The 17,446-nt window shown below is 38.7% G+C and overlaps 1 pseudogene; it reads right to left on the bottom strand.

Moving 5' to 3' along the window:
* LOC149212279 (uncharacterized) lies at positions 1–16,485 on the bottom strand (annotated as a pseudogene).
* Between the last annotated feature and the right edge of the window lie 961 nt (positions 16,486–17,446).

Raw genomic sequence — 17,446 nt, 5'->3', positions numbered from 1 at the left:
CTAAAAATTGCCGAGTACAATGATATAGCCCAAGGCCTTCCAGCGGGATTGAATCCTCTGTAACATGAGCTGCTGCTTGAAATTATGAATGAAATTTTCAGCCATTGCATTCAGTTCGTCCGTGGATAGGCCATCTGGGTTTGTGCCATCTTCAGTCCTAACACAGTTGGTCATATCTTCATTATGAGGAACTTCCAAGACGTTGGATGCGGCCACTTTAGATTTGTTCATTCCCACATGAGAAAAGCTTTGGGTTGGCTCAACCAGAGGAGAAAAATCATGGGATTTTCCTGAAAACTGAGGCGGAAATGGAGGATCAATCGGAGGAGAAAATTGATGGGTTTTTCTCAGAAACTCTGGAGGATTTGAAGACTCAACCTGGGGAGAAAAACGATGGGTTTTTTTGTGAAAAACCCGGTGGGTTTGGAGCCTTACCCTCAGGAAATTTATGTTTTTTCAGCCTTGAAGGCTCAACCAGTGGAGGCCTAAATTGCAGCTCCTCTTCTTCTTCTTCAAAATTCTGTCCATAAAATTCTGTCCATGTTTATCAAATGTAGTCCTACGCATATTGCCAGCTTTCTTATTATTATTATTGCCATTGGCGGGGGACCTCTGCTAGAGGTGACTGCAATAGTCCCAATGACCAGATTCAATAACACAAAAAGCATTGAAGGGGTGAGCCAAGTGTGCATCACATTGCATACCTGTGGCAGGGACTCCTTGAGTGGCACCATGACAAACCTTGAAATTTCTATGGAAGGAAGCACGAACCTAATGCAAATGGGAAGGAGAACAAGACCCACAGCAACAATTGCAGGCTTGCTGGGCTCGTAGTAGCGCTCCATCAAAGGGACCAACAGCCCGTAAACTTAAACAGCCATAAACTCCAAGAACTCTCCACAGATGTCAAGTGGAAAGTGAAACGTTTTTTAGGGTTTTTAAATGTTTTAAAACATTTTTTATTAAATCAGATTGTTGATTTTTGTTCAATCGTCTAACAAAAGATCTAACGGCTACGATTAGGACAGAAAAGCATTTGGGGGAATTCATTTCAGAGGGAAACGCCTTACAGCGTAAATATTAGTCCCTTAGGGTTTTAGTATTAACCATTGGGTTTATAATATCAATCCCTTGGGTTTATAAATGTAGGGGTTCATATTCCTAAGGTTTAATGCTAAAACCCCAAGGGATTAATACAAAAAAACTAAGGAATTATAAACCCAAGTGGATAATATTAAACCCTAGGGATTAATATTATAAACCCAAGGCATATAAACCCTAAGATAAATATTATAAACTCTAAAATAAACATGGTCGAGAATGGTTGATTTTGACAATGCGACATTGGACCATGTTCAACCTATGAATAATATTATACAATGTGAATATGAACTCTTAGATTAATAAACTCAAGGAATTGATATTATAAACCCAAGGGTTTATTACTAAAACTCCATGGGATTATAAATCCAAGGGAATAATATTAATCCAAGGGATAATAAACTCAAGGGATTAATACCAAAAACCCTAGGGTTTATATTCTCTTGGGTTTTAGTATTAATCCCTTGGGTTTATTATTCCACCGAGTTTATAATATCAATCCCTTGGATTTATAATATTAGTCTCTTAGGTTTATAAACCCTATGAATAATATTATACCCAAGGGAATAATAAACCCAAGGGATTAATACTAAAAACCCAAGGGAATATAAACTCTAGGGTTTTTAGTATTAATCCCTTGGGTTAATATTATTCCCTTGGGTTTATAATCCCTTGGGGTTTTAGTATTAACCCCTTGGGTATATTAAATTCCATTGGGTTTATAATATCAATCCCTTGGGTTTATTAATCTAAGGGTTCATATTCTGAGGGTATAATATTATTCACATGGTTTGTAATTAATATTAATTCCTAGGGTTTATAATTCCTTGGGTATTTAGTATTAAACCCAAGGGATTATAAACCCAAATAATTAATATTATAAACCCAAGGTATATAAACCCTGAGATAAATATGAAATACCATCAAATAAAGATGGTTGACCATGGTCATCCATGGTCTAACATTGCATTGTGACAATGAATGTCTAAAAATGAAAATCAACCGTTGTCAACCATGTTTATTTTAGGGTTTATATTATTTATATTAGGGTTTATAATATCAATCCCCGGGGTTTAATATTATTCCCTTGGGTTTATAATTCCTTGGGTTTTTGGCATTAGTCCCTTGGGTTTATTATCCCTTCAGTTAATATTATTCCCTTAGGTTTATAATCCCTTGGGGTTTTAGTATTATATCCTAGGAATATGAACCCTTAGATTAATAGACCTAATGGATTGATATTATAAACCCAACGAGTTAATACTAAAACCTCAAGGTAATATAAACCGAAGGGACTAATATTATTAAATCCAAGGGGCCAATATTATAAATCCAAGGTATATAAACCCTTGGTTGACCATGATTTATATTGAAACTAAGGGATTAATATTATAAACCTATGAATAATATTATACCCTAGGAATATGAATGCTAGATTAATATACCGAAGGGATTGCTATTATAAACCCAAGGGATTAATACTGAAAACACAAGGGAATATAAACCATTAGATTAATAAACCCAAGAGACTGATATTATAAACCCAATAGATTGATATTATTGATGTTATGGTTGACCACGGTTGATTTTCATATAGAGACAATCGTTGTCACTGTAGGTTTTCACCCCATGCAGAAATTACCTGCATATGAATTCTAAAACAAAAAAAATAAACAATGCGAGAGCATAACACATAAGACACATATACACAGGATTTTCCCCTGGATCCCAAACCAGACTACCAACTTGATTTTTCATTATATTCCTTTCAATGTTACAATACATATTTATACATGCCGAAGCATCCAATACCATGGACCGAAAAACCATTGCATCCAAAACCATGGATCGAAAACCATCGCGTCCAAGACTATGTGCGAACAATCATGCACAAACCCATAGGTAGGTCCGCCCCCTGGGGTTACCTGCACCCCTCAAACTCCCTATGACTCCCCCCGCTACACAATTGGTGCAACGAGGGGGGGGCTCCACCCCCCTTCTAACCCCCCGGTTAACTACGTGGGCTAGTCGTGGAAAGAATATAACACAATCCAACATTCTCCCACTTGTTGTTTTCTTTCCACAGGGGGCCACAAGAGATCTTAGTAATTTATCCAGCCCTGCAATGCCCATTGTTTCTCTACACCAAGAGAACTTCTCAGAGCTCACAGATTTTGTCAATGCATTTGCAATATTTTTCAAAGTGTCCACCTTTACCAGCAACACCTTTTTGTCTTCTATCATATCCCTCACAAAGTGATACTGAACATCAATGTGCTTTGTCTTTGAACGATACGCAGGGTTCTTTGCCAAGAAAATTGCACTTTGGCTGTCACAATCTATCCTTATAGCTCCCTGTACTAACCCCATACTTGAACACAATCTCTGCAACCAAACTGTTTCCTTGCTTGCATGAGTGGCTGCCATGTATTCCGCCTCTGTAGTTGATAGTGCCACTACATATTCTTTCTTACTCATCCAATTGACTGCACCTCCAAATAGGTTAAACACATACCCACTTGTAGATCTTCTCTGATCCAGATCTCCAGCCCAATCTGCATCAACAAAGCCACGAATATCCAACACTCTATCCAATCCTGGTCTTCCTTGGTAGCACAAACCATAATCACTAGTGCCATGCAAATACCTAAAAACCCGCTTCATTGCTGTCTAGTGATCCTTCCTTGGTTTTGACATAAACCTGCTCAATACTCCCACTACATGTGTAATGTCTAGTCTAGTAAAGACCATTGCATACATTAGGCTACCGAATGCACTTACATATGGAACACGGGACATGTCCTATTCCTCTTCTTGTGCCTTGGGACACTGTTCAGCAGATAAATTTACACATATAGGAATAAGAACCTTCACCGATTTACTATCCTACATATTAAACCACTGCAATATTGTCTCGTCATACTTCCTCTGGTTTAACCAGAGCTTCCTCTTTGTCTGATCTCTTTTAATTTCCATTCCCAAAATATAATTTGCAGCACCAAGATCTTTCATGTCGAATTTAAAGGACAAATGGGTCTTCAAATCCTGGATAATTTCTTTGTCATTTCCAACCAGCAACATATCATCCACATACAAGACCAGATAAATAACATGGTCACCAATTAATTTAAAATACACATAGTGATATGCTTTGCTTCTAGTGAAGCCAAGTCCCCGTATAAATGTACCAAATTTATGATACCACATCCTTGGTGATTGTTTTAACACATATAGAGACTTCTTTAACTTGCATACCAGTTCTTTCTTATCCTTCACTGCAAAGCCTTTAGGTTGCTCCATGTAGATCGCCTCTCCCAGATCCCCGTGAAGAAATGTTGTCTTCACATCCATTTGTTCTACCTCAAAATCAAAAGCACCAGCAACAGATAAAAGTAATCTAATAGAAGTTACCATGGCAACAGGAGAAAAAATATCACGAAAATCAATTCTTGGCACCTTGGAATAACCTTTTGCTACCAACTGAGCTTTGTATTTCTCCACCTTTCCTTCTACATTTGTCTTCTTCTTGAACACCCATTTGCTGCCAATGGGTTTCCTTCCAGCCGGCAACTCCACTAGATCCCAAACCTCATTTTGTGCAAAGATGCCATTTCATCAACCATGACCTCTTTCTAGAGTTTTCCATTTGTTGAATCTATTGCTTCCTTCATAGTTTTGGGATCATCATCAGTAATAGATAAAGAAAAATTTGAATAGAAAGAAGATGGACTATACCTTTCTGGCTGCCTTCTTTCTCAAACCGATCTTCTCACACCCGGAGTTTGTGGTTCTTCATCTTCTGATTCCTCCTCTGCTGTAGAGTCTGATTCTTCCTCCTTTAGCTCAAAATCTATCTTCTTAGGTTCGTTTGGTTGGACTTCATGTTTAATAACATATTTCACCTCTCTGAACACCACATCTCAACTGTACACAACCTTCCTTATTACTGGGTTCCAAATCTTATAACCCTTTAAACCATCCTTATACCCAATAAAGATGCACTTTTCGGATTTACTATCCAACTTGGTTAGTTTCTCCTTTGGAACATGTACATATGCATCACATCCAAAGACCCTCAAATGTGAAAGAGAGGGTTTCTTACCAGTCCATACCTCTTGTGGAGCCTTATCCTTCAACGCTGATGAAGGTGATCTATTGACCAGGTAACATGTTGTCTCCACTGCCTCTACCCAGAATTCCCATCCTAACCCAGCACCACTGAGCATGCTTCTTGCCCTTTCCATCAACGTCTTGTTCATTCCTTCTGCAACTCCATTTTGCTGAGGTGTATATGGAGTAGTCTTCTGCCATGCTATACCACACTTCTTACAAAATTCTTCAAATTCCTTACTTTAAAACTCTTCACTGTTATATATCCTCAACACCTTTATCTTCTTCTCTATCTGGTTTTCCACCAGAGCCTTAAATTCTTTAAACCTGTCAAAGACTTCAGATTTCTTCTTAAGGAAATATATCCATGTATTCCTTGAGAATTCATCTATAAATGATACATTGTACATAGACTTACCTAGTGTTGGAACCTTCATAGGTCCAAACACATCACTATGCACAAGCTCTAATATCTGTTTCGCCCTCTTACCACCAGAGGGGAAACTCACCTGATTCTGCTTCCCATATACACAATTTTCACAGAAATCAAAATCTAGAGAGCTATTACTCATACCTTCTACCATACCTTTACCATGAAGTATTTGAAGGCCCTTATCTCCAATATGTCCAAGCCTTTGAAGCCACAACATGGTCTTCTCTCCAGAGACCACTAGATTTTCTGCTCCACTTTCAGGAACCACAGAACTGTTGCACCCATCAACAATAGTGCTACCTTGCAACTTTTACAGAGTTCCAATTCGAACTCCCCGAATCAATACCTGTGCCCCCCAAACCATCTTGCAGGTATCCTTCTCGAACATTGTTTTTACACCTACATCATCCAACTTGCTTACAGAAATCAGATTTCTGGCTAGTGCAAGAATATGCAGAACACCTGGAAGTGTTCTAACCCTTCCACCTTGCAACTTCAACTTTATTTTTCCGCAACCAACGATTCTAGCCTTCCTATCATCCCCCAAGAAAACATCACCACCATCATATTTCTCATACTCTCAGAACCGCTCTCTATGGGGAGTGAAGTGAAAGGATGCACCTGAGTTAATCAACCATGCCTCATGATCTACATGTGTACTTGAAGAAGCCAAGTACACATCCCCACCTTCATCTGAAGTGGTTTTTTCCTGTACAGAAGGAGCATCATCAGATCCTTTTCCTTTATCAGGAGCTTTAGATTTATAGTCCCTTTTGTAGTGCCCTTCCTTTCCGCATTTCCAGCACCCCATCTTTATAGGTTTTCCTAGAGATTTAGATCTACCTCTAGATTTAGATCTCCCACTCGATGACTTATTTTTGTTTCTGTTCTAGGACCATCCAAATACAGACAAGGAATCACCATTCTGGCTCTCCATATTTTTCCATCTCATCTCCTCTGTCAGCAAGGATGAGACTATTTCATCAAATTGTAAGGTAGTTACAATGCTACCTATTGCAATAACCAGAATATCCCACGAATTTGGTAGAGAACACAACAAACTAATGCACTTATCTTCATCTGAAATTTTAATATCAACAGATAATAACTGACTTACCACAGTATTAAATACGTTCAGATGTTTTGTCATTGAGTCTCCATCTTTCATCCTCAGGTTATACAGCTTTTTATGTAGGAACAATTTATTCACCAGAGACTTAGATTGTTACAAAGTCCCTAACTTGTCCCACAAAGCCTTCATCGTAGCTTCCTCTGATACATTCAAAAATACTGAATCCAAGACACACAATCGTATTGTGCTCTTAGCCTTCTGATCCAACTTATTCCATTCTTCATCGGACACTCCCGTTGGTTTAGTACCAGGATCTACCGCGATCCACTGATCTTTATCCACCAATAGATCGTCCATATTGAGTTTCCATAACTCAAAACTCTGACCATTAAATTTCTCGATATCTATCTTTCCACTGCTCGCCATCTTCTTTCACCAGAATCGATCCTGCAGATCTCCCACTGAACAGGGTCTACCATAGGCCCGAGCGAAACCCCTCAGCAACAAAGGCATCCCCTTGAAGCCAAAACAGCTTTGATACCAAATGTAGGTTTTAACCCCGTACAGAAATCACTTGCATACGAATTCTAAAACACAGAAAATAAACAATGCGAGAGCATAACACATAAAACACATATACACAGACATTTCCCCTGGATCCCAAAACCGGGACTACCAGCTTGATTTTTCATTATATTCCTTTGAATGTTACAATACATATTTATACATGTTGAAGCATCCAGTACCATGGACTGAAAAACCATCGTGTCCAAAACCATGGACCGAAAACCATCGCGTCCAAAACCATGTGCGAAAAATCATGCACAAAACCATAGGTAGGTCCGCCCAACCTAATATAGGGTCCAAAAAAAAAAAATCTGGGGTGTTGCCCTAGGCCCCATAGAGTGGGGTTACCTGCACCCCTCAAACCCCCTGTGACTCCCCCTGCTACGCAATCGGCACAACAAAGGGGGGACTCCGCCCCCCTTCTAACCCCCCGGTTAACTACGTGGGCTAGTCATGGAAAGAATATAACACAACCCAACAGTAACAATGTGAAATTGGATGATGGTTGACCATGATTGACCATGGTTATAAACCCAATAAAATTATATTAAACCCTAGGAATATGAACCCTTAGATCAATAAACATAAGGGAATGATAGTATAAACCCAAGGCACTAATAAACACAAGGGATTGATACTAAAAACCCAAGGGACTAATATTAAACCTAAGGGTTTAATATTATAAGCCCAAGATATATAAACCGTAAGATAAATATTATAAACCTTAAAATAAACATAATTGGCCATCGTTGACCATGGTTGTTTTTCATATTGACACAATCTTAATCACAATGCGACGTTGGACCATGGTTGACCATGATTGATTTTCATATTGAGACAATCTTTGTCACAATACAACGTGGAACCATGGTTGGCCATTATTGATTTTCATCTTGAGATAATATTTGTCAAAATTTGAACCCAAGGGATTAATATTGGAATAACATTAAACCTTAGGATAAATATTAAACCCTAAAATTAGTAAACCTAATGGATTAATATTGTAAAAACTAAACTTAATATTAAACCCTATGCTTAATATTATAAACCCAAGGAATTTATATTATAAACCTAATGGATTATAAACCCAAAAAAATTATATTAAACCCTAGGATTAATTATAAATCCTATGAATAATATTATACCCTAGGAATATGAACCCTTAGATTAATAAACCCATAGGATTGATATTATAAACCCAAGGCACTAATAAATGCAATGGATTAATACTAAAAACCAAAAAACCCAAAGGATTAATATTGTAAATCCAATGCATATAAACCCTGAGATAAATATTATAAACCCTAAAACAAACATAGTTGACCATAATTGATTTTCATATTGAGACAGTCTTTGTCACAAAAATGCGATGGTTGACCATGATTGTTTTTCAAATTGAGAGAATCTTTGCCACAATGCGATGTTGGACCATGGTTGAATATTAAACCCAAGGAATATAAACCCTAAAATTAATAAACACAAGGGATTGATATTGTAAACCCTAGGCTAATAATAAACCTAGGAATATAAACCCTATGATTAATATTATAAACCCATGAAATTTATATTATAAACCTAATGGATTATACATCCAAGGGATTTATATTAAACCCAAGGATTGATAAGATAAACCTATCAATAATAGTATACCCTAGGGATATGAACCCTTAGATGGGATTAATATAATAAACCCTAGGTATTGATATTATTGTTGACCATGGTTGATTTTATGATCCATGTGGATATTGGTGGCTACCCACCAATTCCTCTTGGACCCCCACCATTGTTTCTTTCAGCTTTTTGGTTTCCTTAATTGTAGCACAATTTACTATGTTTAGCAGTTTTTGAGGCCCTAAATGACTTTTTTTGGGAAAACTGGGAGCAACGTGGGTCCATGGATCAATATTTCTCTTCCCAAAGTTATAATTCTCAGATATATCTTTCTAACGAGATATTGTGCGCATCAAACAGAGATCGTATGCCAAAGTTACGACCCCGGGAAGTTGATGTCCTAATTTACCCAAACGAGGCCCATAGTTTTGTGTTTCATCTTCTAGGGTTAGGTTTTTGGATGTTTAGGGTTTTCTATTATCTCTCAACAATAAATAGGCCTTCGAGTCTCATTGTAACATAGTTCAGAGGCATGTAGTTGCCACATCTCTTCTCAGAGATAAAATATCATCGCCCTAGCTAGTTTATTTCCATTTTTGTTTGTAAGCATATTTTAGTATTTTACAGTAATGAAATGAAGTATTATTTCTGCGGCATCTCTATATGTATGGTTGTATCTATAATTTTTTGCATTCCTATTTAAATCTGGATCAGTGGTATTAGAGTGGTTTGCTCTTTATCTGTCTTTCTTTGCATGTCCCCAACGAGGCCGGGATATAAGGAGTTAGGGCTTGAACTAGTCGAACCTTTGCAAGACTAGCCTTGCGAATCCCGACGGTCTCCCATGGCGAATGAAAATAAAGACGAGGGGGTAGTAGATCCTATCAAAATCTTGCTTGAAGAGGCTCTCGACCGACAAAGGAATGCGATGATGGATAACTTTGCCCAGATCCTTGAGCGGCTACCCAGGGGCAATACATCTACTTCCAGTAGCTACTCTGGAAGCGCCACACCCTTTAAGGTACAAGTTAACTTTGACATTCCCATATTTGAGGGTCAGATAGATGCAGATGCTGTAGATAAATGGTTAAATTTGCTAGAAGGGTATTTTTCTGTTCATGATTTTTCTGGCTGAGAAAAGATTACTTTCGTTCTTCTCAAAGCTGCCCCCCACGTCAAGGACTGGTGGGAAACCTACTGCGAGTAGAAGGATGAAAGTACGGCCTCACTTTTTTCAGCCACACCCACTTGGAATTTATTTCGGGTTGCCATCAAGGAGTAGTACTACCCTATCGGAAGCTATAAGGATCAATACATAAAGTGGACCACGCTGCAGCAGGGAAGGGACCAAGACGTGCCTGAGTCTACCAATATTTTCCATACCCTTCGCACAAAGTTGGGTATCAAGGATTTGGAGTAGCATTTGGTACTCAAATACCACGACTGCTTGCATAGGTACATCCAGGAAGAAATAGAATTCCTGAACATCTCCTTGATCGGCACGACATAACGATATGTCGTCAAGATTGAGCAAAAGTTTAAATAGAAGAACTGAGACTTTGGATCTGCAAATCTGAAGCAAGGGAAAGGTGCCCCCAAACCATAGAACAAAGAGCAAAGCCAAGGCGAGGCAGCCCAAGACAACCCGCCAAAGCTACAAGCAAATAACAATGCTGCGGAGTCGAAAAAGGACACAGGAAAGTGGTGTGAGTTCCACAAGATCTCCACTCACAACTCAAGTACGTGTCGGGCCAAGCAGTCACTCGTGGCCAAGCTAAAGGTTTCAGAATTAGATGCATGTTCCAACTCTGAGTCAAAACTTGACAAGGGGGATGACAAAGGGAAGCAGATTATCGATACGGAGCTCAACGCGACCGTTGCCACCACAAAGATCCAGAAGGAGGAACCCGAAGATCCAAAAGAGGAGGAGCACCTCTTCTATTCCTAGATGTGGGTAAAGGGCTCCTCGCTACAGTTCATTGTTGATAGCGGGAGCCAAAAGAACATCATTTCAACAGAGGTTGTGAAGCGGCTGGGCTTACTGACCACAACACATCCACAACCATACACCATCGGGTGGCTTCACCAAGGATGGGATCTTCGCATGAGACAGCAGTGTCACCTTCCATGCAACATCAAGCCCTTCATGGATGAGTTATTATGTGACGTTGCTCCCCTTGTTGTTTTTGATGTATTATTAGGACAACCATACTTGTGGAAGTGACATGCTGTGTATGAATCAAGGCCCCATGCTGTTATTGTTACTTTGGGAAATAAGTTGTACAGGATACCGGAGGTAGCACCGCCTACCACCATCTCTTTCGTTACTGCAAAAAAATGTAGTAACCTCATTTCCAAAACTGGGAATTTTTTTTCCTAATGATACGCCCTCAAGGAAAGAAGAAGACAGTGGCCACGACCTCCAGACAGGGCCCCTCTACACGATAGCTACAGATGGATAAGGTAGTGGAGGAGTATGAGGACATCTTTACCTCCCCCGTAGGGGTTCCTCTGCACTGTTAGGTCAAGCACTCCATCGATCTGACCCCAGGTGCACTGCTGCCCAATGGACCAATCTATCAGCGCTCCGTTCTAGAGAAAAATGAAATCAAGAGGCAGATTGGGGAGCTGTTGTAGAAAGGTCACATCCGTCCGAGTTCATCACCCTGTGGGAGCCCGATCATGTTGGTACAGAAGAAGGATGGGACTTGGAGACTCTGTATTGACTATTGGGCGCTGAACAAGATCACTGTCCATAATAGGTACCCGATCCCATGGATTGATGACCTCCTGGACCAGCTGAAGGGGGAAAATTATTTCTTCAAGATTGATTTGAATTCAGGATATCACTAGGTACAAATCGAACCCTCTGATGTGTGGAAGAATACCTTCAAAGCCAAGGAGGGCCTTTTTGAATGGTTGGTTATGCCTTTCAGATTGACGAATGCTCTTGCAACCTTCATGAGGCTAATGGATGACATCTTGCGTCCATTCACCAACTCATTTGTAGTGGTATACTTGGATGGCATCCTTATCTTCAGCCAAAGTTGGGAAGAGCACCTCCACCACATCCGACAGGTTCTCCAAACACTGCGGCAACACAAGTTATGTGCCAATTTGGAGAAATGCACTTTTGGCATGACCTAGGTTCAGTATCTGGGATACATTATTGATGAATGGGGGGTGCATGTGGATCCAGCCAAGATCCAAATCATTTGGGATTGGCCATCTCCAACCACTCTAACAGAGCTCCGCATCTTTTTAGGTCTTGCCAATTGGGATTTTCTCATATCACTTGGCCCTTGATTCAAGTCACTAAGGGAGGAGCGAAAGCAAAATTCTTTTGGTCTGAATCTCAAAAGAAGGCATTCACAAAGTTGAAAGATCGCCTTTGCTCGACTCCAGTGCTTGCATTACTAGACTTGCAAAAACCATTTGAGGTCGAGACATATGCATATGACTATGCTATTAGGGTCGTCCTTACTCAACACGAGCATCTAGTGGCATATCACAGTGAGACACTTTCAGACACAGTCCGGAAGTATCTCACTTATGACAAAGAGATGTATTCCATTGTGCAGGCCTGCCGACAATGGAAGCATTACATTTTTGGGAAAGAAAGGGCCATCCACACAGACCACCGACCCCTGCAGTTCATACAGACCCAAGGGAAATTGTAGAATGATCACCATCAGAAGTGGTCCACATACCTGCAACAGTTCCATTTGAATATCAAGTATAAGAAGGGCAACACCAATAATGTTGTAGATTGCCTCATTCGACCATCGATCATGGCGTTAACCATCATACTCAACTCTTGTGGGAACGAGACTTTTGATTGGCCACTTCTCTATAAAAGTGACCCAAAATTTGGCCACACATACCAGACACTCTTGGAGGGTCAGCATGTTCCAGATTTTCACCTCCAGGATGCCCTGTTATGCCACCTGGGTCACCTTTGTGTTCCTTCAAGTGAGCGTGCCCAGATGATTTGGGAAGCACACTACATTCGGGTTGTTGGGCATTTAGGGGTCGAGAAAACGGTGGTAGTACTGCAGAAGTCTTTCTACTGGCCGAATCTTTGACAGGATGTCGGGAAGTACATCAGATCATGCACTGCCTGCGCCATTGCCAAATCGACCATCAAGAAGCAAGGCCTCTATCCCCCGCTTCCTACCCCTAGTTGACCTTGGGAATCCATCTCCATGGATTACATGTCAGGCCTTCCTTCTACTAAGCATGAAAACGACTGTGTTTTTGTGGTTGTCGACAAGTTCTCGAAGATGGCCATTATGGTGGACTGCAAGAAGAATATCACAGCAGAAGCCACTGCTAAACTCTTCTTTGAAGAAGTGTGGGTACACTTTGGGATCCCACAATATATCATCTCAGAGCGGGACAACAGGTTCCTCAATACATTTTGGTCCAGTCTCTGGTCGATGCTGGACACCAAACTCACTAAGTCCATAGCCTTCCATCCCCAAACTGATGGCCGGATAGAGGCTGTCAAAAGGATGATCGTGCACATTCTGCGCATGTACAACTCAAAGCATCCATGCACATGGGATGAGAACCTCCCCTATGTTCAACACAGCTACAATAGGGCTCTCCATAGCTCGACTGGCCACAACCCTTTTCAGGTGGGCTCGAGATTCCAGCCACTATGTCCCATTGATGTGGCCATGCCATTTGCAGCTACTCATGCAGATTTGACTCATGTCCAGTCCGAAATAGATAAGGCAGAAAAATTCATTGAGCACATTAAACATATTCGCCAGTAGGTCCACAACATTCTAGAGAAATGAAATGCCAAGTACAAGCAGCGACATGATCAACATCAGGTGCCACCCAAGTTTCAAGTGGGTGACAAAGTCTGGTTGCATTTGCAAAAGGAACACCTTACCGGATCCTATCAGAAACTCAGACCACTCCGATATGGTCCTTACACCATTACCAAGGCTGTGGGAGACAATGCATTTGCGCTCAACATTCCCCCATTCCTTGGCCTGCAACCATTGTTCAATGTGGACCGCCTTCGACCATACTTTCCACTATTACTAGACACATCCGACATTGCAGAACAACTCACACCCACAAAGTTAAATCCAGATTGCATGGAATAAGCTGCAACTGATCGAATCATGGACACACAAATAAAGCACACTTTCCAGCAGAATATCCAACTGTACCGAGTTATCAAAGTAGGCCAACTCCTTCACTAGGGCAAGTGGTTCACCAGGGACCAAGTTCAACAGAAGTTTCCTCATTTCATGGAGGAACTCAACGCAATGGGGACCATTGCTTCCTAAGGGGGGAGGAATGATCTAGGTGGATATTGGTGGCCACCTGCCAATTCCACTTGGACCCCCACCATTGTTTCTTTCAACTTTTTAGTTTCCTTAATTGTAGCACCGTTCACTATTTTTAGCAGTTTTTTGAGTCTTGAACTTCTGGAGTCGTTTTGAGGCCCTAAACGACGTTTTTTGGGAAAGCTGGGAGCAACATGGGTTCATGTACTAATGTTACTCTTCCCAAAGTTGTAGTTCTCAGATAAATCTTTCTAACGAGATATTGTGTGTGTCAAAAGGAGATCGTATGCCAAAGTTACGACCTCGGGAAGTTGATGTACCAATTTACCCAAACAGGGCCCATAGTTTGGAATTTCATCTTCTAGGGTTAGGTTTTTGGATGTTTAGGGTTTTCCATTATTTCTCAACAATAAATAGGCCTTCAAGCCTCATTGTAACACAGTTTAGAGGCATGTAGCCACCACATCTCTTCTCAGAGATAAACTACCATCGCCTTACCTAGTTTATTTCCATTCTTTTTTATAAGAATATATCAGTATTTTAGAGTAATGAAATGAAGTATTATTTCTGTTGCATCTCTATATGTACGATTATATGTGTAATTTTATGTGTTCCTATTTAAATCTGGATCATTTTCATAGTGAGACAATCTTTGTCATAATGCGACGTTGGACCATGGTTGACCATGGTTGATTTTAATATTGAGAGGATATTTGTTATAATGCGATGTTGGACCATGGTTGATTTTCGTATAAAGAATCTTTGACACAATGCGACGTTGGACCATGGTTGACCATAGTTGATTTTTAAATTGAGACAATATTTTTCATAATGCGACGTTGGACCATAGTTGACCATGGTTGATAATGATTAACCATGGTTGACGATGGTTGATGATGGTTTACCATGGTTGATTTTTACATTGAGACAATATTTTTCACAATGGGATGTTGAACCATAGTTAACCATAATTGACCATGATTGATTTTCATATTAAGACAATCTTTGTCACAATATGACGTTCGACCATGGTGGATTTTAATATTGAGATAATATTGTCATAATGCGATGTTGGACCATGGTTGACCATAGTTGATGATGGATGACCATGGTTGTCATAATGTGATGTTGGACCAAGAGACAATCTTCGTCACAATGTGACCATGATTATTGACCATGGTTGATCATGATTGACCATGGTTGACCATAGTTGATTTTCATATTGTGCAACAATATTTGTCACAATGTGACATTGGACCATGGGTGACCATGATTGATTTTCATATTAAGACAATATTTGTCACAATGTGACATTGTACCATGGTTGACCATCATTTATTTTCATATTAAGACAATATTTGTCACAATGCCTTGTTTGGCCATGGTTGACCAAGATTAAACATGGTTAACTATGGTTGACCATGGTTATTTTTCATATTGAGTCAATATTTGTCACAATGTGATGTTGGACCACAATTGACCATGATTGACCATGGTTGACGATGGTTGAACATGGTTGACCATGATTATAAACCCAAGGGATTTATATTAAACCCTATGATTAATATTATAAACACTATGAATAATATTATACCCTAAGAATATGAACCCTTAGATTAATAAACCCAAGGGATTGATATTAAACCCAAGGGATTAATATTATAAACCCAAGGTATATAAACCCTAATATAAATATTATAAACCCTAAAATAAACATGGCTGACCATCGTTGAACATGGTTGATTTTCATATTGAGACAATCCTTGTCACAATGCGACATTGGACCATGGTTGACCATGATTGATTTTCATAACAAGAAAATCTTTGTCACATTGCGATTAATAAACCCAAGGAATTTATATTATAAACCCAATGAATGGTAATTGACAACCAAGAGATTTGCATATCATAACATAGCATGAGTAAAACACCAAAAGTTATGCTGTTGGAAACTGTTTAACTTTGATATGATTTCAAATTTAGGAATAAATCAATACTCTAAGGATTATATTATTTGCTAAAAATTGTCAAATTGAGAAATAGCTTAATACTTTGATTATTATCTTATTTGCTAAAAGGTGTATATATACAAGGAAGTGGCTAACCATTTTATATTTCATAAGAAATTATATATTTATCTAGTGACTTCATTTCTCCCACTTTGAAATTATTTCATGAATAAAATATCTAATAATTAAAAATTTATAAAAGATAAACCAATTTACATCGTATGAATTCATGAAAGTAAACTTATACTTACCATCCATCATAATCCAATCCATTCTTAAAAATAAATAAATGAGACTAACTATTAACAAAGTGAAAAAACATAAGATACAATTATTTCTTTGATAAAACTTTTATAATTATTTGATAAAACCTTTGCAAAAAAATGCAAATATTAGTAAAAACATTTTTAATAATAATATAACTTTAAACCTAAAAAACTTATTATTAATATTATCAATGCTAGAATTTTCACATTCACATGATTATTATTGGGAAGCTATTCAAATTTAATCTTAATAAAATAAAAAATAATTAATTATATTTTAATAAACTAAAAATATTAATTATAATTAATCAATAATGTTAAGATAACAATTAAGCTTAGTTCTTAAAAAAAGGCTAATTAAAACCTATTTAAAAGTTAAATCAAAACATGAGTCACAAAAATCTTGTGACTTACGAGTGATCTTGTATACTGATTCAATAACATTTCAAGTTCTTCTTTAAACAATCCAATGAAATTTCTTCATGAGCTGGGATGATAATGGTCGATGTGAATAACTTGCAGATTCACTAAAAAAGATTTCATGTCTTTCTCTTGCAATCCAAGATATTTTTGCTTGTTCTGACGAGATATAGTCAAATTCTCCATTAAATCTAACTCGAATTCAAGCTTATTTTGGTAGTCTATTTAACGAATCTATTATCCTTTTTATTTCACGTGTTTCAATATTTATGGAGAAATATGTACATATATTGTCGAGTAGTAAATCTCCTGCAATCATTCTGATCCATGTAGCATCTCAATCTTCTACACTTGTATATACTGTAAACAAAAATAACATGTAGCTTTGTGATTCGTGAGCATAGCAATCTAATTTGGCAATTATTATCTTTGACCTCATGAGACCAATTCTTATCCTTGGTAATTGCTTCAAAACCTAGCTCCCAAATTTCATAGAACACATCATGTGATTTGCAGAAGCTTTCCTGCATTATCTCATATGCGAAAAA

Source organism: Pinus tabuliformis, chromosome 1_1, assembly GCF_031772625.1.
Source record: "Pinus tabuliformis cultivar Carrire ecotype Pingquan chromosome 1_1, CPIR1, whole genome shotgun sequence".
In the NCBI taxonomy this organism is placed as follows: domain Eukaryota; kingdom Viridiplantae; phylum Streptophyta; class Pinopsida; order Pinales; family Pinaceae; genus Pinus; species Pinus tabuliformis.
Note: the sequence above shows the minus strand (reverse complement) of the source record. Positions and strands in the feature narration are given on the sequence as shown.